The sequence below is a fragment of the Carcharodon carcharias genome, chromosome 5 (genome assembly GCF_017639515.1).
Source record: "Carcharodon carcharias isolate sCarCar2 chromosome 5, sCarCar2.pri, whole genome shotgun sequence".
Taxonomy (NCBI): Eukaryota; Metazoa; Chordata; class Chondrichthyes; order Lamniformes; family Lamnidae; genus Carcharodon; species Carcharodon carcharias.
Genome location: NC_054471.1, coordinates 128,202,302 through 128,218,628, shown reverse-complemented (window position 1 = coordinate 128,218,628; position 16,327 = coordinate 128,202,302). Strand labels below are relative to the sequence as shown.

Sequence of the window (16,327 nt, the reverse complement as noted above, 5' to 3'; positions counted from 1 at the left end):
ACAAACAATCGGGCAGGACTCCCTCGTCGATCGCCCGCTGCCTGGACCTGTTAATGGCCAAGTTGGCCAGGCCCAGGAGCAGGTTCACGAGGAGGTCCTCCTCCTTCCCGACCCCCTTCCGCACCGGGTGCCCCAGGTCCTTGATCGTGCCTTTTTCCAGTTAAAAGTGGCACTTAATTTGGCAGGCCTCCCCACGTCACGACCAAGTAAAAGGCGTTCCCTCAAAGTGCTCCCTGAGCTAAGAATATATTTGTGTCTATATGTAGCCCTTTGATTGTGACTGGTTCAGTTTAAAAATAACCCAGCAGCAAAGCTTTAGTCTTAAACCAGAAAAGGTTAGTTTATTACAAAATACTGCTGTAAGTTACTTCAGTAGAAGTACTATAGTTACTAACTAAATACATACAAAGATTAAATGCAGTTAAGGTTAAAAGACACTTATAGAGATGAAATTTCAAATCAGTCTCTGGAAGATATCATTGCGTGCCTGTTGCTTGAATTCTTCTTTCTGAAGTGGTGTTAAAATTGAGGCTCGGTTTAGCAGCTGCAGAGCTTTAAAGTCGAATAGTCAGAGTCTTCCTTCGCAGGTGGACTCGATAAGTAGAGCAGACGCTGGGAGAGAGTAAAGGCTCCTTTTCCTACTGGAAACTGCAGGTACCAACATTTGAAGATTATTTGGTTTCTTCTCAGTAGACCAGGGATGATTTTCTGGTTCTTACTCCGTAACTCCCGATAGCAGGGAACCCCAGCTCTCACATGTCACTCATGGCTGGCTCAGATATGAGACCTGTGTGCTCATATGGTTTCTCACACTGCCACAAAATGGCTGTTCTCAGCCAAACTTTATATAGTTCAAAACACAAAATGGCGACTATCCAAAACTGTCAAACCATGCTTCCATTTTAAGTATTGAGTTAGCACAGATTTGAGGGCACAATCCCATCCATTGTCTTTTGGCCAAGGCAATTTACCTTTTAAGTGTCTTCCAGCTTTGGTGAGATAGGAAAGAGCCATTCACACCTCCTGGAAAACTATTGTCAATGAATTTCTGTTTGCCCTTGGAAATGCACATTGAATTTCTAATGTCTTCACGAGTCTGGATACATCTACTTGTAATCCACTTGGAGCTGTCTAGAAGCTTGACAAACATTGCAGTTGTAAAGGGTCAGGTGACTTTTGGCAGCCAGTTTTAAGGCTCCAAACTGTCCATTTAAAAGAAAGATTAGCTTTTCTTACAACACCTATAGTATCACAACTACACTTCCGTAACCCCTAAAAGAGGTGATGTCTCTCTGTTGAATACTGCCCATAGCAACACCATATCCTGCAACTTCCCCTCCACTCACCATCCTGATTTTGAACTATATTGTAATTCCCCCAGTGCCACTGGGTCAAGATCCTGGAACTTCCTCTGTAACAGCACTGTTTATGGACCTACATCACATGGATTGCAACGGTTCAAGAAAGCAGCTCATCACCACCAACTCGAGGGCAATTAGGGATAGACAACAAATGCAGATCTTGCTATTGTTGCTCAAATCCCAAGAACAAATTTTCTTGGACCAAATGTGTGATTCACCAGATACTATCAGTTTTCATCCATGTTTCACAGTAATGTAAAACATGTTTATATGAATGGAATGCAAATTGGTTAGAGGCCCCATATTATTTTCTTCCATTGATCATCATTGTTCTATGTCAAAAATTCATCATTGTTCAATGATAAATGCGTTTCTGTTGTATTTTTGAAATGCATCATGTACAGGTAAACTAGAAGTCACGATTTCAAAGTGCCCAATATTTGGCTGGCAAGCTGCAGACAACTAGGAGGTGTCCCCAGGCAGCTTGGTAGTGAAGAGGATTTCAAGACCCACCTGCTGTAAGCACACATGGCCCTTGGGAGAGTAATTAAGGGGAACCCAGAAAATCATGAAGATGGGAACAGATCAGAAAGTGGCAGTGGCTAGGAAGGGGTGAGTTGTGGTAAGCCCCTTATTTAAATATGCAAAGTGCCTAAAGTCTGTTTCAGGTGTGTAGCCTGGATACTAGCCTTCACCAATATGGTGGGTGGCACAATTCCAAGCTTGCAATGATTTGTGCTTCCTGTCTGCCATTTTGGAGGCAAGGGTGATCAAGAGATTGGCCCATTAAATCTATGTTTGTATTCATCGATATGAAGAAGGCTTATGACCCAGTGCCGAGGGAGGAAGGCTGGAGATGTGTGAAATCCTTGAGACATATGTATGATGATTACAGGACATGTAAAGCAGTACCAGACAAGAGGAAGAAGCATTGTGTGGGATAGTGATAGTTTTGAAGCCAAAGTTGGATAACACCAAGGATCGGCACTGAGCCCTTTCCTCTTCCTGATTGACATGGATGTTCTAACTGAGTAGTTGAGACAGGGTCAGTGATGTTTGCAGATGACATTGAGCTATGTGGTGGGGATGGAGAACGTAACTAAGGATCTGGAGAACTGTAGATAAGCATTGGAAGACAGGGGTATGAAGATCAGTAGAACAAAGACCCAATTTATGGACTGTCAGTTTGGGCCTAGGGAAGAGGATCAGAGTGAAGGTGTGAAGATTATGGATGAAGACTTGGAAAAAGTGAGTAGTTTCAAGTACCTGGGGTCAGTGATGGCAAAAGATGGAAGTATGAAATTGAAATGAATCAATGGATTAGCTCTGGTTGGTGTAATTGGAAGAAGTGCATTGGAGTGTTAGGTAATAGAAAAATATCACTGAACTTGAAAGGAAGACTCTACAAAATAGTTGTGAGACCGGCCTTGTTATATAAGGCAGGAATTCACCAAGGCTCCTTAGACAGCACCTTCCAAACCCACGACCACTACCATCCAGAATGACAAGAGCAGCAGATAGATGGGAACACCACCACCTGGAAGTTCTCCTACAAGTCACTCACCATCCTGACTTGGAAATATATCACTGTTCCTTCACTGTCACTGGGTCAGATTTCTGGAACTCCCTTCCCAACAGCACTGTGGGTGTACCTACACCACATGGACTGCAGCAGTTGAAGAAGACAGCTCACCACCATCTTCTCAAGGGCAACTAGGGATGGGAAATAAATGCCGGTGCAGCCAGTGAAGCCCACATCCCATGAATGAAAAAAATAAGGAACTTGAGCAACATCAAGAAGAGAGGAACATTGACTGGATACTAATGAGATGAGGATGCTGAAATAGATGTGTAGAGTGATGAGAAAAGACAATATCAGAATATCAGTATATCAGGGGGATCAGTGAAGATCATGGAAGCATCAAAGAAAGTGGCCAAGAAGAGATTGAAATTGTTTTGACATCTGTTGCAGAGAAAGAGATGTAAAGTGAAGAGGCGAGTGATGGGGATGGGCCAGGAAGGAGGAGAAGAGGAAGGCCTAAGACCAGATGGAAAGATACAGCGTTGAGAGACTTAACTGAAGCGTGATTGGTAGAAGAGCAGATGACTGACGGGAGGAGATGGAGAAGGGTGATAACCAGCATTGTGGAGACCCCGATTAGAATGGGAGCAGCTAGAAGAAGGAGAAGAAAATTTAAAAAGTTAGCCAAGTGTTGGAAACATTCGGCAGGTTTGGCAACATCTGTAGAGAGAGTAATAGGGTTAACAGGTTAATGATTTTTCATCAGATCTGGAAAATGTTACAGGCATAACAGGTTTTAAACAAGAAGAGAGCCAGAAAGAGAGGATGGAGGGAAGGTTAAGACAAATAGAGGGTCTGTGATAGTGTGGAAGGCAGTAGCGATTAAATGGATAGCAAAATCATTATCAACAGCTACTGCCTGAAAAAATAGGAGCAGTGGCTTTGATCGAAAATTGCTGAGCTTGATGTTATGTCCAGAAAACTGTTAAGTTCCTAATCAAAAGAGGAAGCCTTGTTCCTTGAACTTCAATTGACCTTCATTTGAGGCCGGGAACAGCGAGGTAACATTGGAAGAGGGGCAGAGAATTAAAATAGCAAGCAAATGGAAGCTCAGAGTCATATTTGTGGATGAACAGATGTGCTCAGCAAAGCGATCACCCAATCTACTTTTAGTTTTCCCTATGTGGAGGAGACCACGCTAAATTGGAAGAATTTCAAGTAAGTCACTGTTTCACCTACACGGACTATTTGGGGCTCTGAACGGAGGGGAAGGGGCAAGAGTTGCACCTGCTACATTTGCTTAGGAAGTTGCTGAAGGAAAGGGAGCAGATGTCAGGTGAATGAGGAATGGATCAGGATATTGCTGAGAGAGCGGTCTCTTCAGAATGTTGAAAGGGGAGTGCGGCCAAGATGTGTGTTTGGTGATTACATCACACTGGAAGTGGTGGAAATGACAGAGAATGATCTGTTGAATGGGGACCGTGGATGATAAGGACAAGGCAAACCCTGTCATTGTTCTGGGAGGGAGCGGGGTGAGGGCAGAAATGCAGGAAATGGGATTGGCGCGGTTGAGGATGCTGTTGACCACATTGGAAGTGAATTCTCAGCTGAGGAAAGAGGAAGAGATCTCAGAAGTGGTGGTGTGGAAGGTAGCATCAGTGGAACAAATACAACAGAAATTGAGAAACTGAGAGAATGGAATAGTGTCCTCACAGAAAGCAGGGTGAGAGTAAGTATAATCACAGTAATTATTGTATGCTCTGATTGCTTGTAAAATTACAAAATAGTAAAATAGTTTGATTTGAAACCTAAGTATTTTTTTTAACTTTAACTTTCAAATGCAAAGACCTGTGTCTTTTCATGTCTTTTATCCTGAAATAACTAACAATAAAATGTTCATGAAGCTGAGTGTAAATAGTGATGGTAGGTGGGAGTTGACAAAAATGTTAGTAATATGAGATTTTTTTAAATATATATTCATTCATGGGATGTGGGTGTTGCTGGCTAGGCCAGCAGTTATTGCCCATCCCTAACTGCCCTTGAGCTGCCTTCTTGCACTGCTGCAGCCCATGTGGTGTAGGTACATCCATAGGCTGTTAGGGAGGGCGTTTCAGGATTTTGACCTAGTGACAGTGAAGGAACAGAGATATATTTCTAACTCAGGATGATGATTGGCTTGGAGGGTAACTTCTAGGTCATAGTGTTCCCATGTTGCCCTTGTCCTTTTAGGTGAGCGAGGTCACAGGTTTGGAATATACTGTCGAAGGAGCTTTAGTGAGTTGCTGCAGTGCATCTTGTAGATGATACGCACTGCTGCCACTGTGCGTCGGTGGTGGAGGCAGTGAATGATTATTGTGGTGGATGGGGTGCCAGTCAAGCGGGCTGCTTTGTCCTGGATGTTGTTGAACTTCTTGAGTGTTGTTGGAGCTGCACTCATCCAGGTAAGTGGTTAGTATTCCATCATACTCCTGAATTGTGCCATGCAGATGTGAATAGGCTTTGGGGAGTTAGGAGGTAAGTTACTCTCCACAGAATTCCCAGCTTTGACCTGGTCTTGTAGTCACAGTACTTATATAGCTGGTCCAGTTCAGTTTATGGTCAGTGGTAACCCCCAGGATGTCGATAATGGGGGGAGTCAGTGATGGTTGTGCCATTGAATGTCAAGAGGCAATGGTTAGGTTCTGTCTTGTTGGAGATGATCATTGCCAGGCACTTGTGTGCTGCCAATGTTATTTGCCACGGATCAGCCCAAGCCTGAATGTTGTCCAGGTCTCACTGCATATGGACATAGTATCTGAGGAGCCATGAATGGTGCAGAACATTGTGCAATCATTAGCAAATATTCCCACTTCTGGCCTTATGATGGAGGGAAGGTCATTGATGAAGCAGCTAAAGATGGTTGGGCCTAGGACACTACCCTGAGGAACTCCTGCAGTGATGTCCTGAGATGACTGACCTCCAACAACCACAGCCATCTTCCTTTGTGCTAGATATTACTCCAACCAGCGGAGAATTTTTCCCCTGATTCCCACTGACTCCAGTTTTGCTAGGGCTCTTTGATTGCACACTCAGTCAAGTGCTGCCTTGATGTCAAAGGCAGTCACTCTCACCTCAACTCTGGAATTCAGCTGGTTTGCCCATGTTTGGACCAAGGCTGTAATGAGGTCAGGAGCTGAGTGGCCCTGGTGGAACCCAAACTGAGTGTCTGTGAGCAGGTTATTGCTGAGTGAGTGCTGCTTGATAGCACCATTGATGACACGTTCCATCATTTTGATGATGATCGAGAGTAGACTGATGGACTCAGTAATAGGCTGGGTTGGATTTGTCTTGCTTTTTGTAGACAGGACATACCTTGGCAATTTTTCACATTGCCAGTAGATGTCAGTGTCGTAGCTGGTAATCACTTCAGTGATAGGACTTTAGGTAATGTGTTCCAAAAATGACAATAAATGAGCTTTTTTGGTTTCTTACTTCATTCTGTTCATTTATAGGAAGTTCTTCAATCTGCTGGATGCTGCAGCAGTGGAGCTTCATAACTAAACATCTGAACCCAACAATAGAAACCCAGAAACAAGGACAGATAATGTGGAAAATAAATTGCACACTTGTCAGCATCTGTAAAAGGCAAAGACAGATTAACATTTTAGGTATACCCTTTATTAAAATGGAAATCTGAAAAATTACCCAGCCCTTTGGTGAACAGAGGAAGAAAATGAAACAGTGCAAGATAAAGCTCAGACAATGATAAAGGAAAGAAGGTAAGGAAGAAAAAAAGAACAAAGTTGCAGGAGGCCTGAACCAAAGTCAGGATATGATGGCACACTCAATGGTCTAGAAATTTGTTCTTATTGCCCAATTCATAGCCTTCACCATCCAATATGGAGGACCTCATCAGTGCACACATTCTACTCCTGGAATAATCCTCAAGATTCCAACATAGGTATCTAGGGCCCATGCCTGAAATAGTTTTTAGGTTTATTGTTTATACAATTAGGAGGTGCTTGAGGCCTAATTTTCCTAAATTCATTGGCAATTGACTATGACATAGAATGTGCATGATCCAGCCAGTCATAGCAGGCACTTGACAACCAAACCATGGACCACTGGAGGCTGTGTCCTGAAAGTTGTCTTTACTTTATTTGGTTACCTTATTATGGAACTAGAAAGTGTCAAAGTGACATTAAGCAAAACTTAGTATATCTAACCTTTTTTGTGTTCTTATTCATGTGATAGAGATGTTTTTAGAAATTGTCTCCATGTTAGAATGTTACAGGAGATTGAGATTGGGATATTGAATTTTCAGAGTGGTATCTGAATTGTTCTTTTAACCACCAATCAGTAATGAATGTTATTTAACCAGTTTTTAAATGAGCATAGCCTGCATGGATATGTGTACATCATCAGGAAAATCAGGCACAACAATGGAGATAGAATTATCTTCCAATATTCTCTGGTCACTTACCAAAGTCCACTAACAATATTAAGACACCACTACATTGAGGTACCATTATACTATATTGCCATTAATGTTCTTTATAATGTAGGACTAAGATATTGGCTAGTTTACTCCAGAAATCTTTTCAGTTGGGAGCGCAGAGTCAGGACATTTCCTGGCTTTGCATACCTGACCTGGGAGAATTTGCCCTGGAAGTTGAGATTTTCCCGGTCTGTGGGGTTCCTTGGGAGTCAGGCTGGGTGACCCCAAAACAAGTGCAGAGGCGGGTTGGGTGGGTGAACTGGCGCTTTGTCAAAGACTTTTTAAAAAATCATTACTATGACAGATAGTCCTCCATTCCTCATGCCTCACTCCTCCCCCTCACAATCCATCCATGCCAACTCATGCCATCTCATGCCCTCTACCCACCCCTGATGGCCCCCATTCCCTCCACGCCAACCTATGCCCCTCCCTACATACCCCACAGCCCTCTGTAGCCCTTATGTCACTTAGTGCCAACTCATGCCAACTCACTCCACCATGGGCACACCTCAGGACCGAGGCTGAGATGAAATAAAATTAAGCTGTAAGTGTCTATTGTAGACTTAGGGCAGAATTTTACGGCGACGGGATTTTACGTTCCCTTTGGAGTCAATGAAGTTTAGAATGGCTCACTGCAACAGGGCTGTAAAATTCCATAATACTTATAACAACAAGCTTTGTAATTCATAGTCCCAATTCAAAGAGTCTATAACCACCTAGAGCTGTCAATCAAACTGTGAAATAGAAGGTTGTGAAATCAGTCATGCAGCACAAATCCAGTAATGTTAGGCCTCAGGCTTATGTCAATGGACAGAATGCAATAGCAAACATTGTTTTTTTTAATCACTGCACACAGTTTTTTCAAAGATTTCAAGGGCAGGAGTTTTAAATGTCTTGACTGCTTGACAGTTGCCTTTGTCACTTATTATTGACACTTTTGACAGTTCCTCTTGACATCTACTTTTGACATTCTTACAGTTCCTCTTTATACTTTTCACAGTTTTTCTTGATAGTTCATCTTAACAGTTGCTTTTGATAGTTCTCCTTGACAGTTGCTTTTGACAGCTCCTCTTGACAGCTGTCTTCAAAGTTCTAATGAATTTATGCACTTTTTGTGCACACTCATATCCACTTTTAACAATTTCAAAAGGCACTGTATCTCTCCCAGAGGGCACATGATCTCCCCCAAAAGTGTCCTGGGACCATAGCCAAAGGATACCCTACCTCTCCAAAACGGTACCCCACCTGCCCAAGGACTCTGCAAAGTTTAGATCTCTTACGAGGTCTAATCTGCACACATCGTGTTTCCGAGTTCTGGCTTATGAAACTCAGACATGAATGGAGGCAGCTGCTGTTTTATATGGCAGCTGCCTCTGCAAAACAAGCATGTACAAATCCTGACCTGGCCCCATTCCCGCCCCTGCAAAAATGGAGGCTATCTATTATTGCAGAAACCCAGGCCATAGTTTTGTGACAGCTCTAAATATATTTATGCATGTATGTAGACTTGTGTGTAATGTTTTGTGTGTAACAAGCATCAGCTTGCCCTAGATCTTCCAATAGGGAAGTTCCACTATACATTGGAAACTTTACATTGCTGTAAGCAGTTTTGACTGTGCAGCGAAACCACAGTTAATTCAAAGTTCAGCTTTGAGTGTGGGGTGGCCTCATGGACTTGACCTTCCATGACAAGAATTCAAAACAGGAGCAGTTCACTCAGTTCCTCAAACCTACTCTGTAACCACATCTGGTCTGATTCCAGCCTTAACTCCAAGCTAGATAGATTCTTGATTAACAAGGGGGTGAAAGGTTATCGGGGGTAGCCACGAATGTGGGTTTGAAGTTACAGTCAGATCAGCCATGATCTTATTGAATGGCAGGGCAGGCACGAGGGGTCGAGTGGCCTACTCCTGCTCCTAATTCGTATGTTTGTATCTTCCACACAAGAAGAGAGGAATTAATGTATTTTTTCTCATAGATAGAACAACAGTCTTATTGCAAAACAATGCTGTTCACCAGACCAAACTTTATTCCTTTCCTTGTCACCCCTTAACAGAAGTGAAGTTAAGCACCTCTTAATAAAGTTTGTACCAATAGATCTCATAATGGAAGCCAATATTGTGATTCCCAAATACTGCAAACAGCTCTATGCTGGATGAACCAATTCAACTTTCCAGTATAACTGAAATTTAGAAATCTTAAAGTAACCAGAAGAACTTTTAGTACTTTTCTGATATTAAGGAGGCTCAGCTAGATAGCCAATACAGATCATGATGGTTTCAGATTGTATAACTATATGCATCTTGGAGATACTGAATTTGGGAGAATTTTTAATTTTGCAGTTTATAGAAACCAGTTAAAAGGATCTCTAGAAAAGTCTGACTAAATGCATACACTTGATTCATTTTCTCTGATTATAGAACACAGCAAAGCCAACTGGATAGCTCATTGCTATCACCTTGAATGGTTTTCAGACCAGATGTTAGTATCAAAAGACTTTTGCCTTCTAACACATGCAGTAAGCATGCAACAGGATTATGCACCAGTTTTACAATCAGCAGAAGTTGTTTCTAACTTTATAATGAAGAGAGAATAAAAGGGCTTTATGCTAGCACCAAGAAAACTGTCAACAGTGCTAACTGATAAAATTGAATGCAATGGGTCCTAATTTCTGAGCTCCAGGGCGTTGTATTGTGGTGCACTGCAATGATGAAATGGGAATCCCACTTGGAAGTTCCCACATAAGGGTTGCACAACAATTGCCCAGAAGTGCAAACTTTCCCTGGGCAATTGCCCTGCGCTGGGAACCATCCGAAAATGTGATTGAAATCGCAAGCTTCAGAACATTCTGACTGGATTACATCAATACCTACCCAGAAAAGGTTTGAAGAATTAAAACCTCTTCTAACTCCTGGGCAACTATCGTATAGACCCACAATGACCCCCCCACTGGACCAGTCCACCCTACCCCCTAACTATCATCCCTACGGGACTCCCACAACTCCCAAAGGATGCATCCCTGACAGGAGCTGCCAAACCCATGGGATTCCCCCCCACAACCTCACAGGGACGCTTTCCTGTCCCCTGCCACACACCGCCAAGCCCGATTCTCACCCCCAACACCGCCCACCCCGCGCCCCCCCCCACCACGAAGCCCGACACAACTCCTGCCCAAGGCCTGACTCCTCCTCTCCCACCCCCTCCCCCCACTTCCTAACCAAGGCCCAACCTGATCCGACCTCCGTCCACCCCGAGGCCTGACCTGAACCCCCCTTTCCCCTGAGGCCTGACCCTCCCTTCCCCCCACTCCTCCCCGAGGCCCAAGCTGAAAACCCCCTCCCCCTGACCCTGGCCCCTACCGAAGCCCAACCCAAACCATGTCCCCTCCCCACAGAGGCCCAGCCTGACACCCCTCCCAACCCTCGCCGCCCTGAGGCCTGGCCAGACCCAACCCCTCTGCTCTGACCCAATACCCCCAACCCAAGCTCCACACCACTACCCGACACCCCTGACTCAAACTCCCCTAATCCCGACCCCCTCCCGACCCAACACCCTGACTCAACCCTCCGCCTTCTGAAATCATCCCCCCACCAATCTCTACCCACTTACCTTAGACAGTTACCTTCTTACTGGCCTATGAAGGACCTTTAAACTTATCTGGTTTATGGCAGCTAGTGCTGTAAAAAAGGGCCCCTTTGCACTTGACACTCGGCCCTGGGGTCATGCTGCACTACCCAGATCTTGCCCGGCCTGATAGGAAGGTTGGGAAGGATGACAGGATGGAAAAAAAAAATCAGGTAAAAAACTAGGGATGAATTGCCACTCTGAGGAAGCTCAGGCAATATATCAGTTAAGAGGAAAGTCCATCTTGTATAATATACATCTGGTAAATCATAGGAAGAAATATGAGCATTATAATCCTTCAATTAATTGCATATTTTAACTTATTTCTTAAAATTTTCTAAACCTTCCAGTTTGAATCTAGAATTTTTGTTCAGGTCTTCAGCTAACATAATATTCACCCAGAAGTCTTGCATGTACAAAGATGTGTCTTATGAGCTCGTTTACACATAGACAAATATATATCATAACTACCCATAGGACTGACTTCAGGAGATAGGCAAATACAATTAAAATGGAGAACAGTGTAACAAAAGTATTTTATGCTACTTTTAGTTTTTTATTTACAGTTTTGTTTAGTTGCTCTAACTAGATGAACAGAATAAGCAAGACCATAAACTCCACATACATGTCACAATCTCCTGAATTAACTGGGCAATTTTTCTTCCATTGAACCAGGTAAAGAGCTTTTTGAGGATGTAACTAGCAGATTAAATAAGGGGGAACCAGTGAATGTTGTGTATTTGTACTTTCAGAAGTCTTACGATAAGGTCCCACACAAGAGGTTAGTAAGCAAAGTTAGAGCACATGGGATTGGGGATAATACACTGGCATGGATTGAGAATTGGTTAACTGACAGAAACAGAAAGTAGGAATAAATAGATCATTCTCAGGATGGGAGGTTTGGACTAGTGGGATACTGCTAGGATCAGTACTTGGGCCCCAGCTATTCACAATCTATATCAATGATTTGGATGTGGAGGCCAAATGTAATATTTCCAAGTTTGCTGATAACACAAAACTTGATGGGAATGCGATTTGTGAGGAGGATGCGAAGAGGTTTCAAGGGGATTTGGAAAGGCTAAGTGAGTGGGCAAGAACATGATAGATGGAATATAATATAGAAAAATGTGAAGTTATCCACTTTGGTAGGGAAAACAGAAATGCAGAATATTTATTAAATGATGAGAGATTGGAAAGTGTCCTTGTTCATAAGTCACTGAAAGCTAGCGTGCAGGTGCAGCAAGCAGTTAGGAAGGCAATTGGTATGTTGGCCTTGGTCAACAGGGTGTGACTGCAGGTGAGGCAGATAGAGGGATCCTGTGTTCAGGAACAGAGGAGCCTCAGCTCTTGACCTTGTCCAACAGTTATGAGGCACTTGCTCCCTGTGTGGATGAGGAACAGGGCTGTAGGGAGGATGAGCCAGCTGACCACGGCACCGTGGCACAGGAGGCCATTCAAGAGGGAGGAGCAAAAAGACAAGTGGTAGTTGTAGGGGATTCTATAATTAGGGGAATTGATGGCTTCCTTCGTAAGCAGGATCAAGAGTGCCGCGTGGTATGTTGCCTGCCCGGTGCCAGGGTGAGGGATATCTCGGACCAGCTTGAAAGGATTTTGGAGAGGGAGAGGGAGGATCCAGTTGTTGTGGTCCAAGTCAGGACAAATAACATAGGTAAGACTAGGAAAGAGGACATGTTTGGGGATTATCGGGAACTAGGAACTAAATTAAAGAATAGGTCCTCAAGGGTTATAATCTCCGGATTATTACCCGAGTCATGTGCAAATTGGCATAGGGACGCGAGAATAAGGGAAGTAAACACGTGGCTAAAGGAGTGGTGCGGGAAAGAGGGGTTCCATTTCGTGGGGCAATGGCCTCAGTATTGGAACAGGAGGGATCTGTACCGTTGGGACAGTCTCCACCTGAACCAATCTGGGACCAATGTTCTAGCGAAAAGGGTAAAAAGGGTGGTCAACAGGACTTTAAACTAGAAAGTGGGGGGGTGGCGGGGTGGGTGGTGGGGGGGGGATGGGAAGGGTAAAACTCCAAGAAGTATGACTAATGGGAAACAAAGCAGCAGGATAGCGTGTGGGTGGGTGGATTCAACCTCATGGAAAATTATGAAAAAACTGAAAAGAAAGGAGAGCCCAGGAGAGGCTATTAAAGTCTCCAGAACACAAAATAGGACAGAGTGTTTGGAAAGGGCTAGGAATCTAACTTCAAGCACATCAGATAAAGGAAGGACAATGAGAAAGGGGACGGGAAATACAGGACTGAAGATGTTGTATTTGAATGCACGCAGTATACGAAATAAGGTAAATGAGCTTGTGGCGCAGATTGAAATTGGCAGGTATGATGTGGTGAGCATCACGGATCCGTGGCTGCAAGGGGATCAGGACTGGGAAATAAATATCCAAGGATATACATCCTATTAAAAACATAGGCAGGTTGGCAGAGGAGGTGGGTTTGCTTTGTTAGTAAGAAATGTAATTAAATCGATAGGAAGAAATAATGTAGGCTCAGATGATGTAGAATCTGTGTGGGTAGAATTGAGGAACACAAAGGTAAAAAAAAAACATAATGGGAGTTATGTACAGGCCTCCGAACAGTAGTCAGGATGTGGGGCACAAGATACACCAGGAGATAGAAAAGGTGTGTAAGAAAGGCAAGGTTACAGTGATCATGGGGGATTTCAATATGCAGGTAGACTGGGAAAATCAGGTTGGTAGTGGATCCCAAGAAAAGGAATATGTGGAATGTCTACGAGACAGCTTTTTGGAGCAGCTTGTGGTGGAGCCCACTAGGGAACAGGCAATTCTAGATTTAGTGATGTGTAATGAGGCAGATTTGATAAGGGAGCTTAAGGTGAAGGAACTCTTAGGAGGAAGTGACCATAATATGATAGAATTTACCCTGCAATTTGAGAGGAAAAAGCTGGAATCAGATGTAACGGTATTACAGTTGAATAAAGGCAACAGAGGCATGAAGGAGGAGCTGGCCAGAATTGACTGGGAGATGAGCCTAGCAGGAAAGACAGTGGAACAGCAATGGCAGGAGTTTCTGGGAGTAATTTGGGAGACACAGCAAAAATTCATCCCTAGGAAGAAGAAGCATACTAAAGGGAGGACGAGGCAACCATGGCTGATAAGGGAGGTCGGGGACAGCATAAAAGCTAAAGAGAAAGCATACAATGTGGCGAAAAGCAGTGGGAAACCAGGGGATTGGGAAGCCTACAAAGACCAACAGAGAACAACTAAAAAAGAAATAAGGAGGGAGAAGATTAAATATGAGGGTAAACTAGCCAATAATATAAAAGAAGATTGCAAGAGTTTTTTAGATATATAAAGGGTAAGAGAGAGGAAAAAGTGGACATTGGGCTGCTGGAAAATGACGCTGGGGAAGTAGTAGTGGGGAAACAAAGAAATGGCAGAGGAACTGAATAGGTGCTTTGTGTCAGTCTTCACAGTGGAAGACACGAGTGACATCCCCAAAGTTCAAGAGAGTCGTGGGGCTGAGAGAGGTGAGTCTGGTGGCCATTACCAAGGAAAAGGTGCTAGGAAAACTGAAAGGTCTGAAGGTGGATAAATCACCTGGACCAGATGGATTACACCCCAGAGTTCTGAAGGAGATAGCTGAAGAGATAGTGGAGGCGTTAGTGGTGATCCTTCAGGAATCACTGGAGTCAGGGAGGGACCCAGAGGACTGGAAAATCTCTAATGTAACCCCCCTGTTTAAGAAGGGAGTGAGGCATAAGACAGGAAATTACAGGCCGATTAGCCTGACCTTGGTCATTGGTAAGATTTTAGAGTCCATTATTAAGGATGAGATTTCAGAAAAGTTGGAAGTGCATGGTAAAATAGGGCAAAGTCAGCATGGTTTCATCAAGGAGAGGTCATGCCTGACAAATCTGTTAGAATTCTTTGAGGAGGTAACGAGTAGGTTAGACAAAGGAGAGCCAATGGATGTTATCTACTTGGACTTTCAGAAGGCCTTTGACAAGGTGCCGCACAGGAGGCTGCTCAGTAAGAAAAGAGCCCATGGTGTTAGAGGCAAGGTACTAGCATGGATAGAAGTTGGCTGTCTGGCAGGAGGCAGAGAGTGAAGATAAGGGGGTCCTTCTCAGGAGGGCAGCCGGTGACTAGTGGAGTTCCGCAGGGGTCAGTGTTGGGACCACAACTTTTCACTTTATATATTAATGATCTAGATGAAGGAACTGAGGGCATCCTGGCTAAGTTTGCAGATGATACAAAGATAGGTGGAGGGACAGGTAGTATTGAGGAGGCGGGGAGGCTGCAGAAGAATTTGGACAGGTTAGGAGAATGGGCAAAGAAGTGGCAGATGGAATACAACGTGGGGAAGTTATGCACTTTGGTAGGAAGAATAGAGGCATAGACTATTTTCTAAATGGGGAGAGAATTCAGAAATCTGGAGTGCAAAGGGACTTGGCAGTCCTAGTCCAGGATTCTCTTAAGGTTAACTTGCAGGTTGAGTCGGTAGTTAGGAAGGCAAATGCAATGCTGGCATTTATTTCAAGAGGACTAGAATATAAAAGCAGGGATGTGCTGCTGAGGCTTTATAAGGCTCTGGTCAGACCACATTTAGAATATTGTGAGCAATTTTGGGCCCCGTATCTCAGGAAGAATGTGCTGGCCCTGGAGAGGGTCCAGAGGACCTTCACGAGAATGGTCCTATGAATGAAAGGCTTAACGTATGAGGAACGTTTGAGGACTCTGGGTCTATACTTGATGGAATTTAGAAGGATGAGGGGGGATCTGATTGAAACTTACAAAATACTGAAAGGCCTGGATAGAGTGGATGTGGGGAAGATGTTTCCAATAGTAGGAGAGACTAGGACCCAAGGGCACAGCCTCAGAAGACCTTTTAGAACAGAGATGAGGAGAAACTTCTTTAGCCAGAGAGTGGTGAATCTATGGAATTCATTGCCACAGAAGGCTGTGGAGGCCAGGTCATTGAGTGTGGTTAAGATGGAGATAGATAGGTTCTTGATTGGTAAGGGGATCAAAGGTTACGGGGAGAAGGCGGGAGAATGGAGTTGAGAAACTTATCAGCCATGATTGAATAGCGGAGCAGACTCGATGGGCCAAATGGCCTAATTTCTTCTCCTTTGTCTTTTGGTCTTTAATGAAAGGGGATTTGAGTTTAGGAGTACAGAAGTCTTGCTGAAATTGTACAGAGCCTTGGTGAGACTGCACCTGGAGTAAAGTTCTGGCCTCCTTACCTAAGGAAGAATATACTTGCCAGAGAGGGAGCACAACAAAGGTTCACCAGACAGATCCATGGAATGGCAGGATTGTCCTATGACGAGAGATTGAGGAGACTGGGCTTAT

At 43.9% G+C, this 16,327-nt stretch overlaps 1 protein-coding gene across 1 annotated transcript in view; it reads left to right on the top strand.

The window, feature by feature from the left end:
* pkib (protein kinase (cAMP-dependent, catalytic) inhibitor beta) overlaps positions 1-16,327 on the top strand; it is a 35,744-nt gene that overhangs the window by 16,418 nt on the left and 2,999 nt on the right. The gene's annotated exons all lie outside the window — the stretch shown is intronic.